Below are 10,000 nucleotides of genomic sequence, written 5' to 3'. Positions count from 1 at the left end.
TGATACCTCAGATTAACACTATCAGTGGGAGGTCGGGTACCCGGTTATTCATCTCCACAAAAGCTTAAAAATAATGTTGGTAATGTGATCTACTTTTCCGCTCTACCACACTACCCCCAAGTCGACCTAAATTTGGAAGAAACAAAAAGGAAGGATGGATACTTGCGAAAATCGAGATCATCGACCGGGATATGCCATGAGAAGGGGGGGAACGAGCAACGAACCGAGTGTGTCGGCTCCCATGCGGTTGCATAACGCGGCGGGCCTCGAGGCAATGCACCGGGCTAGTGGGTTTTCTGTCGTACCTTCTTTCTGGAAATAATTATATAAGGTCCTGGTGCCTCATATGGCCCCGGGGGATGATAGGAACGACAGGTGCAGAAAACGCAAAATTCGTTAAATAACAATATGGCTATAAAGGGGGAGGAGTGCATGCACTGCTTTTCCATCTTCACTGCATGGTGAAAATTTTAAAATTTTAGAAAGTTAGTGATTGTACAATAATCTCCAAAAATAGACATCAGAATGTCCTCAAATATGTATATATGTAAAAACTATATTTCAAAGTCAGATTTTCTGCCACGCCACACCCAAACTTTAAAGAAAAGGGGAATTCCCTCTTCTAGGTATTGTTCCCCCTGGAAAAATAGAATTTGAGGGGTTCACCCCTGAAAACAATGCAGAACTGCTTTGGTTAGGGCACTTAAAAACCCCTGAAAAGCAGAGAAAAGAACGCGATGCACTGAGTGCGTTCCAACACCCCCCCTTTTAGGGACTGAAAGGGTTCCTTTAAAAAATCCCAAACTGCGCGGGCCCACCGCCCTTTGCTAACGCTGCCCCCCAAAAAGGGGGCTTAAAAATCCCCCAGAAATTTAAGGAGAAGGGAAAGAAAAAGAAACCACCATACAGGGCCGGGGCCCAAAAGGCGGCACGGGAAACTGTGCAGGCCACCACCAATGCCGGGGAAACCGCTCTTAAACCGGGTCCCCCAGGGTTAAACATAAAAAATCTGAACCCTCCATCCACCTGGCCCTCCAAACAAATTTCTCATAGCCCTCCTTCATCGACATGCAAAATATCATTGCCCCTAAAAAGGGGTTAAATTTCATCAAAAAGTAGCACTGGAGGAAAACAACCCTTCCCCCCAGACCCGGGAATCTGACTTTTGGGGGCATCCTGGGTGATTGCCCCCCCAGCCAGCCTGCTCAGGCCCAGCCTAAACAATCCACCCCCAAAGCCCGAAGCCTCCCGCACGGCCCGCAGGGGACCCCCACTTGCACAAGCTTAGCCCACCGACCCCTGCCCCTCCGGGAACCCTCAGCTTGCGAGACCCAACACCGGGACCCCCAGTCATTTTTCCCCTCCTAAACAACTTCGGCACCTCCCCCCAGGGCCCTCCCCTCTCGCAATCAAAAGGGCAAAACAAAAAAAATCCCTACTGTCATGGAGCTCAGGATTTCCCCACGTACCCCTTTGAGCCCCCCTGATCCCCCCGCCCCCACCGGACCTTTAGAGCCCAGGGAACCTTCACTGATGATAGGGGCTGGAGGGGGCCTCATGGACGGGACCACAGATCTAAAAACACTATGGCATCCGGCCTTTTCCAAAAATCCCCCCAAACCGTACTCTGATCGATTTAAATTTGGCTCTAAATAAAAAATGGAAAAATAAAGGGTTAATAACAAAAAGAGAGCATACCTCTGGTCACAGTCAGAGTCCCAAACCCCTCAAGGAAGGCAACATCGTGTCACAAACCTGATTGAACACTCCCCAAAATAAACAATTAAATCGGGTATTCCTTGAATAAAAACCCAAAAATACCATGACACACCTAACAAAATCACCCTCACCTCTAAACAAAAAGTACCCACTGGACAACACAAAAAACTGACTGTGCAACACATACAGAAACGCGCCCCACACATCTTTCTTTAAACACCGGGGGCTAAAACAACCACCCCACTAAAAATCTACGTGTACACCATCTACTCTTCAACAAATCACAGAAAAAGCGGGGGCGTGCAATTGCGATCAAACGACATCTCACAAAAAATCATCAATCTTTCAGTCAGACCTATGGCATCAAAATAAATACACCACATGGCCCCTTAAACTACAACACTATACTTCCCCCAAAAAAAAGACCTTCCCCAACCTGACTCTTGCAGCTCCCGGGCATAACAACCAATATACATCTGGAACTTAACGCAAACCACGCACCCTTTGGTTACAACCCACAAACACCTTTTGGAGAGGCCTCCCCTCACTCATACACAAGGCGATAAAACACCTGGGTCCCCACCCCAAACATATATAACCCAATACACGCACACACTGACAATTTTGGGAAAACCCGCAGACACAACTACACACCATATCACAACGGGCAGTCACAGCCGCGACCCCCCTCCCGTCTTTTTACACGTAAACAAACCCATCTGACCCCAACCAACCCCGAAACCCCTTCAAAATGAAAACGGGGAGGGTTAAAACAAGCCTTGAAACACCAGGTAACTGATCTCGAGGGCAGCCCAACACCAAAAAACACCCACCTGAACAGTGGTCACGACTACGACGGCCGACGGCCAACATCCCCCAAACAACACACAAGACTTCCTCCTACAAAAAACACATCGTCAAAATTGCTTAAAATTAATACAGACACATCATGAACTGCACAAACAGGGGGCTGGGCCCCAATACTCACCGATATAGAAAAATCCAAACACAAATTACACCGAAATTAAGTAAGAAAAAAACACCACGGGAAACACTCAGCAAAGACTATGTCAAAACCTAAGCCCCCAAAAAATTTTTGGAGTTCCTTCAAAAACCATGTGGTAGAAAAACAAAATCACTACTAAACAACACACACAACGGGTTAATCGGGGAGGAATGGAGCCTCCCCCGGGGAATTCGACAACAAAATTTTCCCAAAAATCTCCCCCCACCGGAATCCCCTTTGTACCCCATAGAGACCGGGGTTAAAAACACATACAAAAACTAGGACATATTCTCCCAAGAAATCATCACACAAAACACTCTCACAGTAAGTCCCCCTCCACACCAATCCTCCGAAAAAATAACAAACACAATCAAACGCACCAAAAAAAACCCCAAAAGGACAGGAAACATAACAAAACTCTTGACTTCCCCCCAAAAATGATCAGCGACTACGCTATCTTAAAGCACACTGGCAACAGGATTTTTCCCCTGAAAATTAAACACGCCACCCCACCTTTAATCCCCAAAAACCAGGGAAATCTACACAAGGTGGGGAATTACCCCCCCATCTCATTTAGAAGCCCCAGGAAACTACTAGAGAGGATAATAGCAAAAGAACTCATCCCACCTTAAAAACAACCAAAACCACATTAGGCTCGGCTTTCGCCCCACAGGGGGCCCAAAGTGCCATCGCCCTCGCTTACGAGGAATCGCTCTCGGTCTCGCTAACAAGCACCAGACGAAAGCAATACACGAGACTCAGCAAAGGGCCCTTTTATAAGGTCTCATGACGGCTCAAATCAAGCAACACAACTAACCCCCCACACACTTCACACGCCTTTTCGAGTTCCTGGTCAGAACTGCCACAATCGCTGGGAGCCCACCAGGGACCCCTTCCACCTAGAATGGAGTACCATAGGAACGTATTATCGCCCAAACCCTTTTTATCCTTATGCAGCAAAACTGCCAGAACCGACCCATACAGCAACATATTTCCTATGCAACGATACACACAGATTATCACACCCCCTCAAAACACAACACTTCAGAAACGAAAAAACAAAAAAAGCTTAAAAGAACATCAAAACCCTTTGAGCACCATGGAAAAACAAACAAAAAAAAAATTCAAAATACCATACACGTAAAATTCAACCAAACACAAACAACAACCCAACATTCCCTACACTCACCAGGAACTTTTTGACTTCACAAGCACAAGCTTCACAACACCGTTAAAAAGAATAACAAAGCAAAAAAAAACACTAACCAAACTAAAAACGCTTTTTTTCTGCACACCCAAACAAAAAAGAACTTTACAAACAAATATCAACCCCTCTTAGAATCACTGCTCCCCCTGGTTGCAAAATTTTACTCCAAAACTCCCAATGCAAACAGTACAGAACAAAACACTACTCTGGGGACACGGCGCAACATTTCTGACCGAATTTCAGCAAAACACTACCAGAACTACGCATGGAACCACTAAAACACGCATACACAGACGAGGGAAAAAAACCCTTGGGGCCCACTACGCAACAAGAGACGACATATCAACATCCCTTTAAAAACACACAAAAAACCCACAAAACCCACCCGTGGACCAAACACTACAAACAAAAACACAAAAACCCCACCGATTTCGCACACCACACACCGACCCTGACCTGTGACCATGACCATGTTTTTATTTTAAGTTTTAAAGGGTTTTAAAATAAATAAATAAATAAAAAAAAAACAAAAAAAACCAAAAATCCCTTCAAATCCCCAAGGATTACTAAACCACGCCGCCGCCTTGTTATCAAAAAAATAGAGCGACTATCAGCTCTGCCCTCACCCCTTTACCCCCTATGCGCGGGGGCGGATTAGCCTCACGGGGGAGAGGGCTGGCCACTTGGGGTCTGTCAAAAGGGATAAAATTTGAGGGCATGTTCCACGGCTCGTCACTTTGCCTCCTCGGCCCCCTAGTGGGCGTAGATCCGCCGACGAACTATAAACGGAGAGTTCCAAAGGGCGGACATCTTACAAAAATTTCTACGGACTCTGACCGATTGCCTTGATTATGGGGGGGCACTCGTGCAATTGCATAAGGCAGCACGCGAATCAAGACGAGCAGGATGGAGAGTTCTACTGAAAAAGGGGGAAAAAAATAATATAATCTAAAAAAAAGCCTTCATCACTATGTTATCTTTGTTCGATTCCCATTTCAACCCTTACCCTAGTTTGCTTTTTTTTGTTTTTTTTTTTCCCTTTTCCCTCATTTATTTTTCATTCCGTCATTTCTTCCTTATTTTAAATTACTTTTTTTTTTTACAAAACTTTGCTTTTTTTTTTTTTTGTCTGCTGTTTTTGTTCTGTCTTTGTTCCTTTTATTTTTGTTATCCCATTTTCATCCAGTTGCCTATGTTTATCTATTTAACATGCTCCTTTTCTTTTTCCCCCCATTTGCAATATCCAGACCCAATTGTCGAACTCACCCCCCACGATTTTATTTTAAAACACCACTTTATTCTTCTATCAAATATCTCTCCATCCCCCATCCCTTATCAGATCTCACCCATCCCTTCTGTCCCCACCAATTTCTTTTTCCCCAGATCCCCATCTTCCCCGTTTTATGTAACCTTTTCCTTCTGCCCCCCGGGTCCCCCCCCCCTTTTCTTTTTTTTTCCTTGTTCTTGTTCTTTTCAATAAAAAACAAAAAAAAATACAAAATAAATAAATACAAAAAAAAATTAAAAGTTAAAAAAACAAAAAAAATAAAAAATGAAGTTATTTAGCCACATTCTTTTTTTTTTTAAGTTAAAATTGTTCTTGTTTTTGTTCTTAGCAATCAAAGCAAAAAGAATTATTAAAAACAAAAAAAAATATAAAAAGTTAAAAAGTAAAAACCTCAAAATGAAATCTTTTTTAATCCCATTCACTTTGTTAGAATTAAACTTAGCTTAATTGTTCATTGTTCATCTACCTTTCTCCTTTTAAACAGTTTTATTAGAAAAAAAGTACAAAATCATAAAAAACTAAAAGTAAGATGGGAAAAAAATACATAAAAAAAATAAATATATATTAATTAATTATAATATATATATATATAATATATATATAATATAAATTATTTTAAAAAAAGGTGTTTACTTCAAATTTAAAATATAGCGTAATCAAAACTCCCTTCCTTTGCCCTAAAGAAATTAAAATCAAACACTTACCTCCCCCCCCCCCCCCCCCAAACTCCAACGTGAAAAAGAGATATAAAAGTCTATTATCTATATCGAGGGGGTTTTCGCCCCCCCTACTTTTCCAGCTCCACTTCCCTTTAAATTTCTACACTTTTCCTTTTCCCCCCCCCCCCCCCCCGCCTTTTGATTTCTTCACCTCTTTACTTTTATTATTTTATGCTTTTATTATTATTCTATATAATATATATATATATATATAAAATAATATAATATATATATATATCTAAAAAATATATTAATATATTATATATTATATATATATTATATATATTTATATATTATAATATATATGTTATATATTTTAAAATATATTATATTATTAAAAGTAATATACAAAATATATATATTAATTTAATTTTATATATTATTTTAAAATATTATTATCCTTTTAATAATTATATATAAAATAAAAATAATTATATATATAAATTATACATATAAATTTTATATATATATTATATATTTTAAAAAATTAATTTTATTATTAAATTTTTATTATATCTAAATATATATATATATATATATTATTATCTATTATTATATTTTATTTTATAACTTTTTACTAAAATAATATTATTTTATTACATATAAATTATATTTATTAATATATTTATATTTTATTTAATTTATTATATTTATTACATTATATAAATATTATATATTATTATTTATATTTTTTTATTTATTATTTATATATATATATACCCCCCACTAATATATATATATATATTTTTATTTATATATATATATATAAAAATATATATATTATATAATATATATATTATTTTGTGTGTGGGTGTGTGTTGTTTGTGTGTTTGGGTTTTTTGGTGTGTGTGTGTGTGTGTTGGTGGTGTGTGTATACTAAATATAATATATTTTTTATTTTATTAATTATAATTATAATTTTAAATACCATAAAATTTTATATTATAAATATTATATATATTATATAATATTATATTTTTATATATATTATAAAAAAATATATTATAATTATATTATTTTATATATTATATATTATATATATATATTATTTTATAATATATAACATTGCTTTAACCTTTTTTTCCAATCCTGTCGCTTGGTGAGGTTTTTCGATCTAAATATTTAAAGCTTGGTTGGGTTCCGGGGTTAGAGGTTAAAGCGTGTTGTTTTACGATGGGGCGTTCCTTTGTAGGCCACACAGGATTCCTTAAATAAATCTTGCAAAATTATTATCCCCCAGGAAAGTCAAGATTTTTTATAAATTGTTTCGGGCTATTTATCAGGGAGGAAGCTGTGCGTGCCCTGAACAAACGGGGAAGGGGACTAAAATCGATTCATGGAGGGGTAAGCCCCTTATTCCTAAGAACAAAAAGGTAAAAATACTTTTTAATGGGAGGGGGGTCATTTTAAATCTGTGTACCTGACATTTCCTATCTAATACAATTCAGATAAGGCATGTTGTACAACCTTTCACCTTTATTACAAAAAAATTATAGCTGTATCGTCTGCCGAGAAAAAAAGGGACATAAATCAGCAATCTGAATCCCGGGATAGTTAGGAAACACAAGCAAAATTTGGGAGCGTTGTCTTCAAAGCAGGGGTTCGCGGGGTCGTCAGTGTTTCTGTGCGCGGAGGTTTTTTTTAAGAGGTCGGCGTTTTGGTGCCGACTCAACGGCGCGCAGAGGGGGGAGGGCGGGGAATGTGTAAAAAATTTAATAAAATTTTCTTTCAGATGTGTAACAACATCTTGAAAAAAGGGGAAAATTAAGTTTTTTTGGTCATGAAATGAAAGTAAAGTATTGAAAAAAACTTGCGACGGGGAGGGTGATGGGAAACGGGGAAAAGGGGCAAACCGAAGACAAACTGAGCGACAATATAAAAGATATTTGGGGGCTGTCGGGGTTAAAAATGGAAAAGAAAAGCGAAAGATCGAGTTTAGTGGCGAAGGATGGTGGAAGGTCCCGGGCTGCTCAAACTACTACCTTTTATTGATGATATGATGTTAACAAGGATCCTGCCACCGCCCTTTAGAACGAAAGGGGAAACGTAGTTTGTATGGGAGAAGGTGGTATGTGAAGAAAAGTGGGGAAAGGAGCTTTAGAATTAGATTATATGCCCTGTGTAGTGTTGTGTTTGGTGCGAGAATATAAGGTTGTAAGGGCGTGAGGTACCCGAGGAGAGGCTGTGCTAACGCATTAAAGCAAAAATCACCTTGATAAAAAAAAAAAAAAAAAAAAAACATGGGCCTAGTTGTAAATCACGGGGTTATTTTCTCATATTTCGGCTTAGTAAAAAAGCGTAAAAAAAAGTTATTCCAAAATAAAAAAAAAACAACACAGCATAAAAAACAAACAACGATAAAAACAACTAACCAAAACACAATAAACAAAACAGTAAATGAAATTAAAAAAAAAAGGAAATTAAACATAAACATCAAAACAAACATGAAACGGAAAAGTACGGAAAAAAACCAAACATAAAACAATACATAAAAAAACTGAACGATAAAAAATACAGTAAATAAGACAAACTGGAATAAAAACCCAAGATAATCAACACCCCGGTTTTTTCCCCCCAAACCCCACCCCCCCCCCCCCCAAAAACCCTTGGGGGTTTTCCTTTTTTTGAAAAACCCTTCAAATTTTTTCTTTGCTTCCCACCCCCTTTAAAAATCTTTTTTTTGACAACTTTAAAAGAAAGATTCCTTTTTTGTTAAAGAGCAGGATAAAATTTCCCCCTTTTGTGTGTTTTTTCCACGCCTTTTGGGAAGGTTTTTTTAAAAAGGGTGACAATTCTATAATATAACCCGAAATTCTAAGTTTTCAAGAGGCAGGGGAAATTTGATCAAAAAACCCGGGGATTTAAATTTATGGAAAAATGTTTTTTGAATCCATTGGCAACCGTTTTGATAAATGGGGTGAAATTTGCTTTAGTAGGATAAAACCGCTTTTTGAAATTTCCCCAAAAGGGGGGGGGCAGTGAATTTTTTATTTCCCAGGAATCGCAATTTGCCAAAATTTGGAACGTGGGCCCATAGTGACGTTTTTGGCGCCGGACCTTCGCACCAGTTTTAAAACACTGATTGGGTTTGGTGCTCATTCGTCCCCAAATGGGGTTGTTTTGCGCCCTGGGGTGAATTGTTTTTGGGTTAAAGTTTATTCGGATGTGTTCCCGTGTTATAGTTATTATACCAAAGAAGGTCGGTATTGCCCCCCCTACGTGGCTTTGTTGTTTTCCATGGTTACTGTGGTGTGGTGTTTTTTTTACTTTGCGCTTTGGTCTGTGGGAAAGGTTTATTTTTGGTTTTGGTTGGTTTTAACACTATCAACAAACACACTGGAGGGGGCTCGGAGCAAAGGGTTTCCAAATTTTTTCATCGAATTTCTGCAATATTTAATGTCTGGTGTGGTTGGAAGCCATGGGGCGTGGGGCGGTGATTTAAAGGGAAGGGGAGTCATGAGAGGGTTAAGGGAGAGGGATAAGGTTTCAGCGTGGGAAATCAGAGAATAGATTTTGTTGTGGGTGCATCGTTTGAACCCTAATAAATTTCTGTATTTTGAAAAATTTTACCCTTTTGTAATTCACTCAGATAGTTATAAACGAGATCACACGATTCATTTTAAATCAACAGAATTAATGAAATCGGGAAGATCAATTCGTAAAACTAAAAAAGCACTTGGTTTGGGGAAAGGGGGGCGGGAAAGAAAAAAAAAAAGTTCGAGGAACTTTCCTCACGTAAAATTACTGGGAAAAGGCACGTGGGGGAAAAGGGACACGTATCTTATGAAGAGTTCAGGTTGTCTGTAGCTGCCACCAGTATTGAAGGGGATGAAATTAAGTTAACTTTACACAGTATTACTTTGGGTAAAACAATTGAACAACAAGCATAATATTCATAAAATCAATTTCTAATGTGGGACAATTTAAATCCTACAAGGAAAACAATTAGTATATCTATAAAAAATATCAGCCAGTCACAAAAAAAAAAAAAAAATAAATAAATAAATAAAAAAAATAAAAAATAAATAATAAATAATTTTAAAAAAAAAATAAATAATAAT

This window comes from Penaeus monodon, chromosome 37, assembly GCF_015228065.2.
Source record: "Penaeus monodon isolate SGIC_2016 chromosome 37, NSTDA_Pmon_1, whole genome shotgun sequence".
Classification (NCBI taxonomy): Eukaryota; Metazoa; Arthropoda; class Malacostraca; order Decapoda; family Penaeidae; genus Penaeus; species Penaeus monodon.
This window is presented reverse-complemented; position numbering follows the sequence as displayed.